This window comes from Dipodomys spectabilis, unplaced genomic scaffold, assembly GCF_019054845.1.
Source record: "Dipodomys spectabilis isolate Male_0828 unplaced genomic scaffold, ASM1905484v1 ptg000105l, whole genome shotgun sequence".
Classification (NCBI taxonomy): domain Eukaryota; kingdom Metazoa; phylum Chordata; class Mammalia; order Rodentia; family Heteromyidae; genus Dipodomys; species Dipodomys spectabilis.
In genome coordinates this window covers 1,220,775-1,238,957 of record NW_024870782.1, presented here as the reverse complement: position 1 = coordinate 1,238,957, position 18,183 = coordinate 1,220,775, and the positions used below count along the sequence as shown (strand labels likewise).

Sequence of the window (18,183 nt, the reverse complement as noted above, 5' to 3'; positions counted from 1 at the left end):
ATCAAGATTGGGAATTGAGATACCCGGATTTGCCATTTTTCTTGTGTTTTTTCGGCTTACTCTGCCCATTTGAGATGAAAATAGCACCAGTTTTGTGCTAGAACACTATCTTAAGGCAACCATCAACCAACGTTTGCATTTATACAGTCAATAGTCTACAGATACAATCTAGTTCAACAGATACATCTATTCAACATCAAACAACTATATGTTAATGGGCTTCGAACCACAGAGAAGAATTTGGAAAACCAGAAATTTTTAGGGTTAGGGAGAGATGTGGGTAAAAATTAGGAGTAGATTGGTGTAGGGAGGCACAGGGAGAGTTAACTATGTCCTAATCTCAATGCAGGAAATAGGTTGGGTAGGATGCAAGTAGAGAGGGAGAGAAAAAGAAGAAAGGGAAAGGGAAATGAAAAGAGACCAGAAAAAAAAATTAGAAACGTAAAAATTAATATAGTTATGGAGATTGAAAGACCATCTATTTAGAGAGGAATGTGAATATAATGAGAAAACAGGAGGGAGATAGAGGAGATGTGAAAAACTTAAAAAATGCTTAAAATATTATATAGGTATAAAGAGGTAGTACTGCTATTAAGGAATTTAAGTCTCAGAGGTTTTGGATTGAGTAATAAATTTGTGGATTAAGTGTGTACACAATGGGGGATAGGGTCTACTAGTTAACTATGGGTTTATCAGGATGTGCAGGACAAGGGTTAAGTCACATACAGAAGAACAAAAGAAAGGAAAATGTGAAAATGATAAGAAAGGGAGAAAAAAAAAGATCAGAAGTTCAGTAGAGCTAGACAAAAAACAAAAAGATAATTAAGAAAGAAAGAAAAAGAGAGAGAAGACAAGAAAAGAAAGGAAAACGTACATTCACGTATTCCTAAAATAAAAAATATAAGAGGGAAAAAAAGTTACTGGAAAACAATTATTTTTTCAAAAAAGGTAAAATTAAAGATTAATAAAAGTTTTAGAAAAGGAAAAAAATTTTTTATATATATAAGGTACCAAACAAAAAAAAAAAAAAAGAAAAAAGAAAAGAAGAAAAAAAAGTTCTTTGATTTTTTTTTTTTTTATTTTTTTGGGAGAGGTGGGAAGAATCCTGTATCTCCCTTTTGTCTGTAACCAGCCTCTTGTTGGAGTCTCTGGTCAGCTTGAGGTCCTGTGGCTTCATTGGTTTCTTAAGTCAGTTTGTTGGAACAGGCAGAAAAATGCTCTGCTTTACCCAAGATTTTGAGATCCCCCTCCCAGGTTAGTTTAATGGGAGGGTGATCTGCTTTGAGAATCACAAAAGAGGTGTGATGAGGCTAGGTTCTCGTAGAGTTGAGGCCTTTCAACACACAGTAGCTTTTCCCTGGGGCTATTTTGTGAAAAATTCACAGAGCCCACCCTGGAGCCATTCTCAGGGTCTCTGTTTTTCAATTGATTGTGGAGGCTGCTAGAGGGAGGGGCAGCCTCTGGCTCTGGTTACCCAGTGAGGAAAGCCACTCCAATGGCTGGTGCCTGAGCTGGGTGACTTTTCCCTGGATGGAGCTGAGTCTGGCAGGTCACTTCGCCGTTAAGTTCTTGTGACCTGTTAAATGACTCGTTTTATTCCAAGGCCTGAGTTGGAGCTAGCAGCTCCTCCGAGCTTTGTCGGTATCCAAGATGGAGATCACCGGTGCTGGGGGGGGGAGGGGTGGCCTTCCCTCCTCTGCTCCCTGAGAAGGAGTGAGGAAGTCCGGCTTCTACTCACGCCGAGTCTTGGATCCTGGGTCGTCTCTGGTGTGCAAACTGCAGGATGAAGATGTCCGCTCCTTGTCGGTTCTTGCTGGTGTTGAGTAGAATCCTCTTGCCCGCTGCATCTGGCTCCTTCGTCTCGGACTCTCTGTGTGAGCGCTCAGGTATGGCCGTGGCTGCGGTCGCCGCTGCGACCCTGCCGCCGTCGCGGCAGCTGCTGGCAGGCGCTCAGATGTGTCTCCTTGTCTTGGCTTCCCCTCTCTTGTCTAACTCTCTGTCCTGTGATGGCACACTTGGTGTGATTCTCTGGCTTAGGACTGTTCACTGGAACTCTAAAACTGCTTTCTATGCGAGAGCTTGTTCAGATTCCAGCTTCTCCTCCGCCATCTTCCCGGAACTCTCCCACCTGAATCCTTAAATGACTTGTTTTTCCCCATCTCCTGCACAAGTTATACTGACATCAAATATAGTGAAAGCGGGGGTTACACTGTGGGGGAGGGACATACAAAGCAACAAAGAAATAATCTTATAAATGCGTTAGAAACACATGCATGAAAGAAAAAAACATTAAAATACATATTTAAGGTTTCATTTTCCTAACATCACATTATCTGACCTTTTCCGCTTGACTCATACATATACTAGATATTGCAAATAAGGGAAACCATGGGACCTATGTTTCTTTGGGCCTGGCTTACTTCACTTAATATAACTTTTTCCAGGCCTTTCCATTTCCTAACAAATGGGGAAATGTCATTCTTTCTGATGGAGGCATAGAATTCCATTGTGTATATGTACCACATTTTCTTGATCCATTCATCTACTGAGGGGCATCTGGGTTGGTTCCATATCTTAGCTATGGTAAATAATGCTGCAATAAACATAGTTGTGCTGGTAGCTTTAGTGTGGTCTTGTTTGTAAACATTTGGGTAAATGCCCAAAAGTGGGATTGCTGGGTCATAGGGGGGTTCTATGTGAAGTCTTTTGAAGAACCTCCATACTGCTTTCCAAAGTGGTTGAACATGTTTACATTCCCACCAACAATGAAGTAAGGTTCCTTTCTGTCCACATCCCCTCCAGCATCTGTTGTTGTTAGAGTTCTTGATTTTTGCCGTTCTAACTGGAGTGAGGTGGTATCTCAATATTGTTTTGATTTGCATTTCTTTTATGGCTAGGGATGTTGAACATTTCTCCATGTGTCTATTGGCCATCCTTCTTTCTTCTTCAGAGAAGTTTCTCTTTAAGTCTTTCGCCCACTTATTTATTGGGCAGTTGTTTCTTTGAGGATTTGTTGTTGGGGGGTTAATTTTTTGAGTTCCAAGTATATTTTAGATATGAGACCCTTGTCCGTTGTATGGCTAGTAAAGATCTTCTCCCAATCCGTGGGCTTTCTATTGATCTTGCTAGCTATGTCATTTGCCCTGCAGAAGCTCTGCAACTTTATGCAATCCCATTTGTCCAACCTCTCTTTGATTTGCTTTGTTTCCGGGTCTCTATTCAGAAAATTTCAGCCTGAGCCAAGGAGACCTAGGGTTTCTCCTATTCCATCCTGTAATGTTTTCAGGGTGTCTTCTTTGAGTTCAAGGTCTTTGATCCATTTGGAGTTGATTGTGGTGCAGGGTGATATATAAGGATCTAGCTTTAGTTTTCTGCACGTAGTTAACCAATATTGCCAGCACCATTTACTGAAGAGGCTCTCTTTCTTCCATACTATTGTTTTAGCTCCCTTATCGAAGATTAGATGGCTATAGGTCTGTAGGTTCATTTCTCGATTTTCAATTCTATTCCATTGGTCCTGAGGTCTGTTCTTATGCCAATACCAAGCTGTTTTGATTACTATGACTTTATAGTAGTGTTTGAGATTTGGTGTTGTTATTCCTCCAGCAGTGTTCTTTCCGTTGAGGAGCGTTTTTGCTATTCGGGGTCTTTTATTGTTCCATATGAATTTTTGGATTGCCTCTTCTATTTCCTTGAAGAATGAGGGTGGAATTTTGATAGGTATTGCGTTGAATTTGAAGATAGCCTTGGGAAGTATTGCCATTTTCACGATGTTAATCTTTCCCATCCGGGAGCATGGGAGGTTTTGCCATTTTTTAAGTTCTGTGTTGATTTCCTTCTTCAAGATTTTAAAGTTTTCATCATAGAGGTCCTTCACTTCTTTGGTGAATTCCTAGGTATTTTATTTTTTGTGGGGCTATTACAAATGGAGTTGCTTTCCTAATTTCAGCCACACTTTTCTCATTGTTGGCATACAGAAAAGCCATTGATTTTGGGGGGTTAATTTTATACCCTGCTACTTTGCCAAAGTTTTGAATCAGCTTGAGTAATTTGGGAGTGGAGTCTAGGGGATTCTTTAAATACAAGATCATGTCATCTGCAAAGAGGGAGAGTTTTACTTCTACTTTCCCTATTTGAATCCACTTTATGTCTGCATCTTGTCTTATTGCTGTAGCTAGGCATTCTAATACTAGATTGAAGAGAAGTGGAGAGAGTGGACATCCTTGTCTTGTTCCTGAGTTAAGAGGAAATGGCTATAGTTTTTCACCATTGAGTATAATGCTGGCTGTAGGTTTGTCATATACAGCCTTTATCGTATTGAGGAATGTTCCATGGATTCCTAATTTTTCCCAAACCTTCATCATAAAGCGGTGTTGGATCTTGTCAAATGCTTTTTCTGCATCTATTGAGATAATCATTTGGTTCTTATTCTTGCTCCTTTTGATGTGATGAATAATATTAATTGATTTGAGTATATTGAACCAGGTTGCATCCCTGAAATGAATCCTGTTTGATCGTGGTGTATGATTTTTTGGATGAATTGTTGAAGTCGATTGGCCAAAATTTTGTTGAGAAGTTTTGCATCAATGTTCATCAAAGAAATGGGTCTATAGTTCTCTTTCTTTGATGAGTCCCTCCCTAGTTTTAGGATGAGGGTTATGATGGCTTCAAAGAATGATTTTTGTGTTCAGTGTTTGTTCTCAAATCACTTAGTTGATTGGTTATGGTTTCTTTGGACTCCCATTCCTTCTGTTGGGTTCCATTCAGCATTCCCTTTGTGGACTCCCTGACTTCCTTCAGCTCTTTGTTAATGGATTCCATGAATGCCTTTAGTGATCTTTGTGTGTTCTCTACCTGGTCTTTCAATTGCTGTATTACTCTTTGATTAGCTTCCTCCCGTTCGTGGGATTCCTGCAGTTCTCTTTGAGTGTTCTCAGCATGCTCACGCCATTCCTCCCTTTCTGTTTGAGTATTTTCAAGTTGTTCATGCAAATCCTGTATCAGTTTTTGAGTAGCTTCCTCACGCTTATGATATTCCTGTATAGACTTTTGGGATGCTTCCTCTCTCTCCCTATCACGCTCATACAGAGTCCTTTGTAAGTTGTCAAACTTCTCATTTATCATGTTTGCCAGCAGTGTTTGTAGTGCTATTTGGGAACTCTCCTCTGGATTATTAATTATCTGTTCTGACCCCTGATTATCAAGATTGGGAATTGAGATACCCGGATTTGCCATTTTTCTAGTGTTTTTCTGGCTTACTCTGCCCATTTGAGATGAAGATAGCACCAGTTTTGTGCTAGAACACTATCTTAAGGAAGTTCTTTATTTTTTTACCTTGCTGTACTTTATTTCCCTGTATTACTTCACAAATTAACAAAATCAGCTAAGGACCTATTTCCATAAAATTCATCACATTTCTCTAAAATCTACTCTCTTTTTGGAAGCCTGCTTTTAGTTGACCCATAAGTATATTATTCAGGAGGTCAATTCATCTCTCACAATTCTGTAGTATTAGATTATCATTTAGGATCCTCCTAGCAATATGATTTTGTGTAATCCTGCATCAAGCAGCATATTTCTTTCTCCAGAAGGGAAGCCTCTGTCAAACAATTAATACTAGGTTTTTCTCCTCCTGGCCAGCATCTGTAGTTATATTATCTTCATCTATTTCATGATCTGTTTGTGTATGCTAAGGACTGCTGTGAAAATAAAAAGGCCCTTCTCAGCATTTAGCATTTGTATACCATTCATAGATATGAAGGTGTTTAAATATTACTAAAGTTGCTTTGGAATAAATAATGTTCACCTTGACTATCTTGAGAAAGAAGAATTGGTTTCTCAGAATTTTAGATAAGAACTTGAGTGAAACAAACAAAAGGAAAAGTGAGGAAAAACTCAACACATACATTCAAATTAAACAAAACAACCCAAGAAAACACAAATTAATTCAGTACTCACGAACCTGCAGGAAATGCAATGATTAAAAAAAAAAAGCTATGACAAGCTTATGAAAATCCTGAGTACATGGGAGTGTGAACTGTTGTGAGGATAGTGGTTAAAGCCCAGACTGGACAGAAATATCTGTACACAATGCCATTCACCTGTTATTATAAATTTCAGGAAGAATAACATAAAGTGGGCTGAGCCCAAGATCATACACAAGTAGGAAGCCAAATTCTATATGAAAAATAATCAGGATAATTTAGGGCTGAGGACATGACAAAGTGGTAAGAGGACCATTTAGGGGCACAAGACACTCAATTCAAAATCTATTATGGGTATTAAAAAGTTATGATTTTAAATAAATTGTAACATTTTAATATGTGAGTGGAGAAAAGTCCGTGAGACAGATAGAATGAACCCACGTTGCAATGCTTTCTACTTAAGTGATAATGTTTTGTGGTACTTCAGACAAAACAAAGTTACACTGCAAATGAACATGGATGTTCAGTTGGGTAATGGAAATACTCTACTTAACAGGTGTAAATTAAATAGATTTTTTGGGGGTAGATTTTATTTCTTGAACTAAGAAACTGGATGATGTGCCTGAACTTTTTCTCTCAAGGCTACCGCTCTACTACTTTGAGCCACAGTTCCAATTCTGATTTTCGGTTGGTTGTTTGGACATAAGAGACTCACGGACTTTCCTGCCCAGGATGGCTTTAAACCATGGTCGTCAGATCTCAGCCTCCGGAATCCAGGCATGAGCCGTCGATGTTTTTAATAACTTAGTAAATTGTACCATTACAGCAGTTATAAATGATCATTATAACCTGTGTAATATATGTGTGTATGTATATATCAATGCATACATGTAGAAATATTTTATCACATTTTTGTATCTACAGAAATTTATAAAATCATCCTTCATTATAAAACAAAAAGGAAAAAAAGTTAATAAGGATCAAAACAAAGGGAATTGTCACACGTTTCTTGTTGTTGAATGGAATGTGAATTGTGAGAATCAGTTTGGGAAAACCATCTCTACATTAACAAACTAGATAATAGCTATTAATTCCAATCCATCTATTTTCACATATTGTGCATCCTCACACATTAGTGTCAAAATCAAAGCACACATTTTTGCCTTTGTATTTAAATCACCTGTTATAATTTAGGTGATGGATGAAGTAATCAAATAAAGATTAAAATAATAGTATGTGAGGCTATGAGTTAGAGCTGAAAAAGATTTCAATATGATGATAACTTAAATTGCATATTTCTTACTTTTACTCTCTTGTCATGTCCAGCATTTTCACATTAGGATTGCATAGAAGGTTCTCACTAAATTATATGTACAATTATGAAAAAATATATTGAAAGAATATGGGCACAGTGTGTTTTAGCTTATTGAGACCTGTAAGGAGTAGTGTGTTTTTGAGGACTTGAAAAACGTTGTGATGGAGATGAAGGAAGGCATGTGCTTATTCTGGAAAACTGTCTAGAGGATTGCTCCCGGAAAGATAGTGATGAATTCTTCCAAAAGGTTACAATGAAATCACTTTCAGTAGCATGTTCACTGCTACACTATTCACCATAGCCAAGTTATAGACACAGCCTAGATGCCCTTTGGTGGAGGGATGCTTGGAGAAAGTATGGTACATATACATAACTGGATTGTACCCAACCATTATGAAGACTGTTAAATTATTTGCAAATAAATGGATATATCTAAAAATATGTTAAGTAAACTAAGTCAGAGCCAGACACACAAGGGAGCCATGTTCTGTCTCATATTTGGAAGCTAGAACTTTATACAAGTTTACACAACAATATTAACCAAAGCATGCTATTTGCAGAGGGGTATTTAAAAGGTGTAATTTCTTATAAAATTGAACTTTTAATCCCACAAAATCAATACTAGGAAACTATCACTTGGAAGATGTGAGGGGAACTCAAAAGGAAGGAATAAAGAGTGTGATGGAGGAAGAGAATGAAGGCATACTATTCAATGCCAATAGAATGAAACTAGAAAAACATTAAAGTGGGGGTGAAATTTGGATGGATGAGGGGAAGTTATATAAAGATCCATTGTACTTAAAACTGATTTGTTGAATGGAAATTCCCTTGTACAACTGTTTAAGATAATAAAAAATAAAATTAAAAACAATGGAGACATCTGTTCTTAAATTGTGTTCTCTTAAACCTTGACTCAATATAATAGTTTCCTCCTCAGAAATTTTCTTTGCAGTTATTTTCCTCATAGTGACAGAAAAGTGACCAATACAATGAATATCAATACATCACATTGCACATCATAAAGATACACAATATAAAATCTCAGTAAAATATTAGAATTCATTACATGATAAAATAACAGGTAGAATGTGCCAAAAGCTAATTGATTTTTTTCCAAGTACTTAACCTATGATATCTAATTTAATCCTCACAATAATTCCATAAAGTGTAACTATTTCCATTTTGAACTCTCAGATAATGATATTGAAGTCTTTAGAGTTGGAATTACTAGTACAACATTACACACATGGTAAATGTTAGCCTAAGGTCCATCTCCCACTGTATCAAATAACTTCATTCTATTTTATGACTAAAATACCAGCACTTAGTCTACTAATTCTAGGAAAATTACCCAGAATTATTGTGTAGACTCTAATAATATTTCACTTTGTTAGAAAATAGGTAACTGTAATATGAAAACTCCACGGTCATAATCAATTTACACCTCCCTTGTGAAAGGAACTGCTAAACTATAACGTTCTTGATTTCTAGCTCAAAATAGTAAAAATCATATTTTACCCATGACTCAACACTGCACTGCCTGGGGACGCCATCTCTGGTTAACTCAGTCTTACTGAAAGAATGACCTGCCCAATTCCTGCTGGAAACAGACTGCAGGGCTTATGGACCAATCATTTCCACATTGTAGCTCACCTAAGTTGATTACCATTAGACGTATTTTGATTGCTTTTGATACCCAACATTTTGAGAGAAATTTACAACTTTAAAATGCTATTAAAGGAAGACTGATATAAAAATCACATTTGAACCCAGATAAATATTTTACCTTTCATATACGCAAAAAATGCAGTCTGACCTATCATTAATGTTAGAAACGAAAGGTTAAAAATTATAGACACCAAGACCTAAGCAAGAATTAAAGACTCTCCAACTTGTGAATACAATTGGTTTAAAAAGATATCAAGAAAATTTTTGCCTGTGCCATGGAAACCTAGGGTTTCTCCTATTCCATCCAGTAATGTTTTCAGAGTGTCTGCTTTGAATCCGAGGTCTTTGATCCATTAGGAGTTGATTCTGGTTCAGGGTGATACAAAAGGATCTAGCGTTATTTTTCTACAGTAGTTAACCAATTTTGCCAGCACCATTTACTGAAGAGGCTGACTTTCTTCCATTCTTTTTTTTTTTTTTAGCTCCCTTATAGAAGATTACATGGTTATAGGTCTTTAAGTTCATTTCTGGGTTTTCCATTCTATTCCATTGGTCCTGAGGTCTGTTCTTGTGCGGTACCAAGATATTTTGATTACTATGGCTTTGTAGTAGAGTTTGAAATTTGGTATTGATATTTCTCCAGCATTTTCTTTCTGTTAAGTATTGTTTTTGTTATTCAGGGTTTTTATTGTTCATATAAATTTTGGGATTGCCTTTTCCATTTCCTTGAAGAATGAGGTTGGAATATTGATAGGTATTGCATTGAATTTGTAGATAGCCTTGGGAAGTATTTCCATTTTCACAATGTTGATCTTTCCAATCCAGGAGCATGGGATTTTTGGCCATTTTTAAAGTTCTGTGTTGATTTCCTTTTTCAGGTTTTTAAAGTTTTCATCATAGAGGTCTTTCACTTCTTTGGTTAAGTTAATTCCTCGGTATTTTATTTTTGGTGGGGCTATACAAATGGAGTTGCTATCTTAATTTCAGCTACACTTTTCTTATTATTGGCATATATAAAAGCCATTGATTTTTGAGTGTTTATTTTATACCCTGCTACTTTGCCAAAGTTTTGAATCACTTTCAGTAATTTGGGAGTGAAGTCTGTGGGATTCTTTAAATACAGGATCATGTCATCTGCAAAGAGGAAAAGTTTTACTACTTCTTTCCCTATTTGCATCCCCTTTATGTTTCCCTCTTGTCTTATTGCTGTAGCTAGGCATTCTAATACTAGATTGAAGAGAAGTGGAGAGAGTGGACATCCTTGTATCATTCCTGATTTTAGAGGAAATGGCTTTAGTTTTTCAGCATTGAGTACAAGGCTGGCTGTAGGTTTGTCATATAAAGCCTTTCTTGTATTGAGGAATGTTCCATGGATTCCTAATTTTTTCAGAACCTTCCTCATAATGGGGTGTTGGATCTTGTCAAATGCTTTTTCTGAATCTATTGAGATAACCATGTGATTCTTATCCTTGCTCTTGTTGATGTGATGAATTATATTGTTTTTCGTATATTGAACCAGCTTTGCATCCCTGAAATGAATCTTGTTTGATAGTGGGGTATGATTTTATTAGATGAATTATTGTGGTTGATTGGCCAAATTTTGTTGAGAAGTTTTGCATCAATGTTCATCAATGATATGGGTCTATAATTATCTTTCTTTGATGATTCCCTGCATGGTTTGGGGATGAGGGTAATTAAGGCTTCATAGAATTAATTCGGTAGTGAACTTTCTCTTTCAATTTAATTGAAGTGTTGAAAGAGTATTGGTGTGAGATCTGCTATGAAGGCCTTGTATAATTCTGCTATAAAACATCTGGTCCTGGGCTTTTCTGTGATGGGAGGTCTCTTATTGCTGTTTCTATTTCAATGCTGGATATGGGCCTGTTAAGATGGTTTTACTCATCTTGATTTAGTTTCGGCATGTCGATATTTGCTAGGAAAAGGTGAAGTCTGCCAAGTTCTCAAACTTATTAGCATAAAGTTTTGAGAAGTATTCCCCTATAATGTTATGAATCTTGATTGTTTCTCCGGTGTTTCCATTCTCATCTCTAAGTTTATTTATTTGGTATGTTCTCTTTTTTTCTAATAAGATTAGCTAAAGGTGTGTCTATTTTGTAAACTTTTTCAAAGAACTATCTCTTTGTATTGTTGATTCTTTCTATGGATTTTTTGGATTCTAATTCATTTAATTTTGATTTAATTTTAAGTATTTCTTTCCGTCTACTAGATTGAGGTTTATCTTGCTGCACTTTTTCAATGAGGCTTAGCTGTCTCATTAAATTGTTGGTTTCAGATCTCTCCAATTTATTGATGTAGAAACTCAGACCTATAAACTTGCCTCTGAGTACTGCCTTTGCTCTATCCCAGAGGAGCTGGCAGTTTGTGTGCTCCTTTTTGATGAATGTCATGAACACTTGAATTTCATTTCTAATCGCTTCCATGACCCACTGGTGGTTCAACAGTGTTTTTCAGCCTCCATGTGTTACAAGACTTTCTTTGGTGGCTTTTGGTGTTGAGTTCTAATTTGATTCCCTTTTGGTGTGAGAGAATGCAAGGTATTACTTCAATGTTTCTAAATTTGGACAAGTATGCTTTGTGAGCTAAAATGTGGTCTATTTTGGAAAATGTTCCATTGGCTGCTGAGAAGAACGTGTATTCTGATATTGTTGGGTGAAATACTCAGTAGATGTCTGTTAAATCTAGTTGATCTATGCAGTTGTGTAGGTCTGCGGTTTCTCTGTTGAGTTTTTGCCAAGTTGATCGCTCCAGTGGGGATAGTGGTGTGTTAAAGTCCCAAAACAATTAATGTCTTTGGATCTATATGAGATTTGAGGGAAAGTAGTGTTTCTTGGATATATTTGGCTGCTCCGTTGCTTGGCGAATACAGATTTAGAATTGTAATTTCCTCCATAAGGAGAGTTCCCTTAATTTGTATGTAGTGAACTTTTTATCTCTTCTAAGTAATTTTAATATGAAGTCTATTTTATCTGCTATTAGGATAGTAATTCCTGCCTGTTTGTGGGGGCTATTTGCTTGGTAGATTTTGTTCCAGTCTTTCACATTCAAAATGTGTTTGTTTTTATTAGCAATGTGTGACTCCTGAAGGCAGCAGATAGAAGGATCTTGCTTTTTAACCCAATTAGACAGTTTATGTCGCTTAATTAAAGAGTTAATCTCGTTAATATTGAGATAGGACTCTGAGCTATTTGGGAGTTCCTGCCTTTGATAAAATGGCAGGTGGATAACACCTTCTTGTGGGCTGAGACAACTGGGTTCTTCCTATGGTTCTTGGATTCTCAATTTTGGTGTACTCTCTTAGCCTTTATTGTGGTCTTGTTGGTTTTCTAGGTGTAGGTCATCTTTAAGTATCTTTTGTAGGGCTGGATTGGTGGAGATATATTGTTTCAATTTTCTCTGCTATGGAAGGTTTCTATTTGACCTTCGGTTATGAAGGAGAGTTTACCTTGTACAGTATTCTTTCTAGATAGTTGTTTGTCTTTAGGGCATGGCATACATCATTCCAGGCTCTTCTGGCTTTCATTGTCTCTGCCGAGAAATCTGAGGTGATTCTCATTGGTTTCCCTTTATAGGTGATTGTTCTTTTCTTTTTGACAATTTTATGGACCTTTTCCTGGGTCCGAATTTATCTTGTGCTGATTATAATGTGATGGTGGGATGTCCTGTTATGGTCTGGTCTACTTGGAGTTATAACAGATTCTTGTATCTGAATAGGTCTATCTTTTTGCATGTTTGGTAAGTTATTTGCTAGGATCCTGTTAAACAAATTTCCTAGACTATTAACTTCTCTGAAGAGGAAAGAAGGATGACCAATAGACACATGAAGAAATGCTCAAATTCCCTAGCCATAAAAGAAATGCAAATCAAAACAACATTGAGATACCACCTCACCCCAGTTAGAGTGGATATAATCAAGAACTCTAGTAACAACAGATGCTGGAGGGGATGTAGACACACGGGATATTTACTACGTTGTTGTGGATGTGTAAACTTGTTCAACCACTTTGGAAAGTAGTATGGAGGTTCCTCAAAAGACTCCACCTAGAGCTCCCCTATGACCCAGCAATCCCACTTTTGGGCATTTACCCAAATGATCACAAACAAGACCACTATAAAGCTACCAGCACAACTATGTTTATTGCCGCATTATTTACAGTAGCTAAGATATGGAACCAAAACAGATGCCCCTCAGTAGATGAATGGATCAAGAAAATGTGTTATATATACAAAATGGAATTCTATGCCTCCATCAGAAAGAATGACATCGCCCCATTTGTTAGGAAATGGATTTACCTTTCTTTTATGAAGAAAAGACATCAATTCTATTGCATTTTTAATGCCTTATGATACTGAAGATTAAATTATAAACTATTAAAGCTTGAAAATAACTCATTTTCTTAGGAATAGGACACAAAAGACAAGCTTAATCCATTTTAAAAGACCCTTATTTATACTACAAATTCACTCTTATAACTACAAAGATTCTAAAAATAAGAAGTGCAGTGACACAAATGAAATAATTTAACTGAATCATCTATTCAAAGGACTATGTTAATAGAAAACCAAGTTATAATAATAGCTTACCCAAGTCACTTACATTCTTTTATTCTATTTTATTTAGTTTCATAAGAACTGGTTTTTCATAAAATGATGCACAAATCCTATATACCCACTTACATTTTCAGATTTTAACAATATTTATTTCAGAAATGATTTTTGCTCTATAGTCAATGAACTTAAATAATACTAAAATATTCAAAGGTTCTTCAGAAATTACAAGACTCACTCTGGGATGTTATTTATATTGGAAAAGATTCGAAAAGCCTTATTTGTTAATGTTGTGATAGTTACTCCCATAAAAGAAACATTAGTGAAGATCTCATTGCAGGTACAAAACAACTTCAAATGCATCCACAATCTGGAGGTGACACATGCTTTTTGTTTGTTTGTTTTTGAAAGGTATATCTAACAAGCATATCCACAATACTGATTTTCAGTCAATATGATGGGATATTCAAACCTAATAAATACAGGGTAGATTATCTTAGTGAGAATAGATATGATCTTACGAAGAAAGTTGTTTTCAATAGAAATCCGGAAAGAGTTTATCCACTTTGTGTTTCATAGGATTAACCAGAGAGTAATACCTGTTTGGTCAAGTTGGCCAAACACACTCAATGCGTATATGTTAAAAGTATGACCAATTTAAGAGGTCAAATACATATTTTGTACTGACAGACATCTTACAGAAATAACTTACTACCTAATTATTTCTGTATCATCCTACCTAACATATAAAAGGAATTGAAAGTGATCTCTTTTATCTAACTTAATGTTGTAAATATTTTGATTATGATGACATTATTTGACATATATATGTACAGAAGGGTGGTTCCAATAAAATGACATGACAGAATGCTGATAAATAAAAACATTGCAACACAGCTCTTTTCAACCTCACCCTGTCCACATTGGCAAACAACATTGCATCAGCACACACATGTGCACACATGTACACACACATATACATTCAGAGTTTATTATACAAAAAAGTTCAAATAAAATATTAGTGATTAGTACAAATGATAGTTTTCCTTATTAAAAAAAGTACACAATCTAGTCACCATGCATGTTTCATTGTACTTGCCTCTCCACAAATGACCACTTAATTTATTTTAATTAATTTATTAATTAATTTGTTTGGTTCTAATACTAAGGCTTGAATTCAGGGCCTGGCTCTGTCCCAGAATTTGTTACTTTTTTGTTTTAGTTTTCTCAAGGCTAGCATTTTACTGCTTTCCCACAGCTCCATTTCTAGCTTTTGCTGGTTACTTTCAAATCAGAATCTAATGGCCTTTTTTCCCCCTGCTTTTTCTGGTTTCAAACCACAATCCTCAGATTTCATCTTTCTTATTAGCTAGGATTAAAAACAAAAGCCACCATGTGGCTTCTTTTTTCTCTATAGTTATTAATGCACATACTTAGATAGTAATTTAAAACTGAGTGTATAGAAACAAGATGTATAGTGATGATATTGTCCTGTCAGAAATTCATGGTAGTAAATTTCTTCTTAAGGCCATAAACAAAAAATACCATGATATAATATAAGAGGACTCACTATTGAACATATGAGGTATAAGAGCTTTCTAATAGGTCCATTATTATTGTTGCCCAACATTAGGGAAAAGTATAACGCAGTAATAAAATAGAAGTCCTTTGTATGACTACTTAAATTTCTTGTTTTTGTAAAGACACACATTTTCATCTAAAATAAGTAGGCCTGTCTATTGTCTTCATGTGATTTTGATGATTGAAGGTGCTTAATGAGAAGTCAAAATGTATTAGTAGTTCTTTGCTATCAATTAAATCTCACTTTTTCTTCCTGGAGAATATAATGATTAAAGCAATAATTCAGAATCAGCAAGCAAGAGTTCAGAATCACGCTTCCAGTGCAAGTGGATCACCAGTAAGTAATCCTCAATACCATTTTCCACAAAGTTTTGTTACAGATACAATCGGCCTTCCTTCTCTAGCTGCTTTTCTAGAATAGACACATTCGTTCTTTGTACAGGAAAAGTGTGATTTAACTGATTTGTCAGATCTGTTACTAGAATTGTCAAGGATTTATATTCTTGTCTGTAATTTAGTCAAAGCTATGTATCTTTGGGTAGGCTACTAAAATGTATTTACTAATTTCAAGTAAATACATAAATTCTATTTTCATCTCTTTTTTAAAAATAAAATTGTTTCTTCTATAAATTGATCAGAGGCATGGATGGAATTTGTGGCTAGCTAGGTCATTGTACATCTTTCTCTTCCTCTCTCTTTTTCATGGTTCTCATAGATAATATGATTGCTCCATAATTATCTTAATTTATTTTGCTTTTATATTTTTGCTTGCATCATTTCACTTTCTGCTCTGCCATTATCCCAAATCATTTATATAGAAAGCATTATTTCCTATTTTCTCATTCCTAGAATAAGCTGCACATGAAGACACCACTGGTCATCATTTTCAGCCTATAACTTTGAATATAGAGGAAAATCTTTCTCTTTTCTCTATCAATTCCCTATTCACCAGTGAGAATAATTTAGAATAGAAAACATGGAAAAAGAGAAAACAAATCATGGTGAAAAAACAGAAGCAGAAAATTCATTGGATTTTTCTGACCAGTTCAACCAATGTGAATTATTGGGGAAATACATAGGCACCTCATTCCCAGTGGTACTCAAAGTCACTGGTTAGGCAATTCTGATGAAGACAAGGAACAAGATGAAAAAGTGAGGAATGGTATCATTTGCAAGAAAAAAGATGGAGAAGGATCCAAGCAAATTTCTTCGTTGGGCTGCCGAAAATACTCAGCTTACTACAGTGTAGACACTACTTTCCAAAAAGGCCACTCATGTGAATATTAGGAATGAGGATGAGTATACCCCACTTCATTGGCAAGCCTACAATGGACACTTAGACATTGTCCATAAGTTGGTGGCTCGAGGCAGATATTCATGAAATAATTGTCGATGGCCGGACACCCCTGCACAGTGCTTATACATGGAATAATACCAGAATTGCTTCTTTTTTACTTCATCATGATGCAGATACCAATGTCCAAACTAAATGCCTCTTGACCCCCTTGCATCTTGCTGCTGGGAATAGAGGTAAAAAAAATATGCTGGATTGCCTTCTGTTGAACCATTTTATCAAACCAGGTCTGAAGAACAACTTGGAAGAAACTGCATTTGATATTGCAAAAAGCATAATATGTATCACTACATCTTTGAAGTTGTGGAAGGCTGTTGAAATTGTTCTCATATGTTGTAATGGTTCGGTTAAGTTTCTTAAATTTCAAAAATGATGGTCCATCTTTGTGTCCTTCCAAAATATTCTCACAATACAAAGTAACAGCAATATCTTACTGTAAAAATTCATGGATTCCATGGTATTCTTCCAAGTGAATTGCCTGACTTTGATATCAAAATGTATTCAAGACTTGTTTGTATATATCTATAATGATTTCTGCAGAGTTTGTGATTTTTTAAAATCAGAAATAAGTTTAACTTACCTGTTGAAATGAGTAGTAAAGAAACTAAAAATATTTCTGGTACTTGTCTGAAAAAGTTTATTTTAAAATAGTCTGTATTCTGTTTGTATAATGTCCAAAATCTATTTCATTCTCTCCAAATATAATACTTTGAATTCTACATTGATTTATAATATATAGGTTCATTAATAAATGTGTCCTTTCAGATTGCATTCCATATAGAAACAGTTTAAGATTCCGTTTTTCCTAGGTCCTTATAGTATTTTATTTCTTTGGGATAAAATGACAATGTTATCTAATTTCAAATGTTTTGTAAAGGTTATGCTATGTAAAGGCCTTTCTAAGATGAAGAGTTAATACACTGAAGACAAACTTTTAATTCTATGAACTAAATGTATTCTTTCACTTGTATCTTTGTAATCAACTTTTTAATAACTGTTTTTCATTTCTTGAATCCGAAGAATACTTCACAAATTTCCATATCATCCTTGTGGAAGTGCCATGTAATTCTCTGTATTGTTGCAATTTGGGTAGATGTGCTGCTGAAGCATATAGTATCTTGTAAATTTAAGTAGTTAATGATGCAATCTTAATATAGGCATATATCTTTCGTTGCCTATTTGTAACAAGGAAACCTTATTGTTCCTAGCAATGCTATTGATCTTATTTCCCTAAAATTCTGTGTAGAGTGGGGAAAAATGTATATTGTTTAATCAATTGCTCACATTTCAAACTTTTTTGTCAATGACTATTTTAAGTCTTTTTCATTTTAAACCTGATCATACTTTGAAGCCTTTATAGCTAGGTCCAAAGGTGATGGCTTTTTCAAGTACTTATTTGTCCAACTGAGTTAGATTTGTGGAGCTAAGGGATTCAAAGTAAGCTTTGCTCAAGAGCTACTTCTAAACTTGTGCAGCTTAAAATGTCCCAAATGAGGTCTTACTGGCACAAATGTCTCCCTGACCCTTTCCCATTCTTCCATGTAGGAACAGACACACCAGAGTATCTTACCCTGACAGCAAAGATTGTCTTACTGCAACAAAATTAATCTTAGTTACAAGGGATCATAGAGAGATGAACAGTTCAGACAGCACTGTTCAGACTAGAAGGTATTTTATCAAAATATAATTGTTCATTATACCTATCATTTCAAAAGTAGCTAAAGCCAAGAAGGTGAAAAATCATTCATATGCATGATTACCTAAAGTCCTGGTCT

At 35.5% G+C, this 18,183-nt stretch overlaps 1 pseudogene; it reads right to left on the bottom strand.

Moving 5' to 3' along the window:
• Window positions 1–17,418: 17,418 nt before the first annotated feature.
• On the bottom strand, window positions 17,419–17,518 carry LOC122114084 (annotated as a pseudogene).
• Window positions 17,519–18,183: the final 665 nt, after the last annotated feature.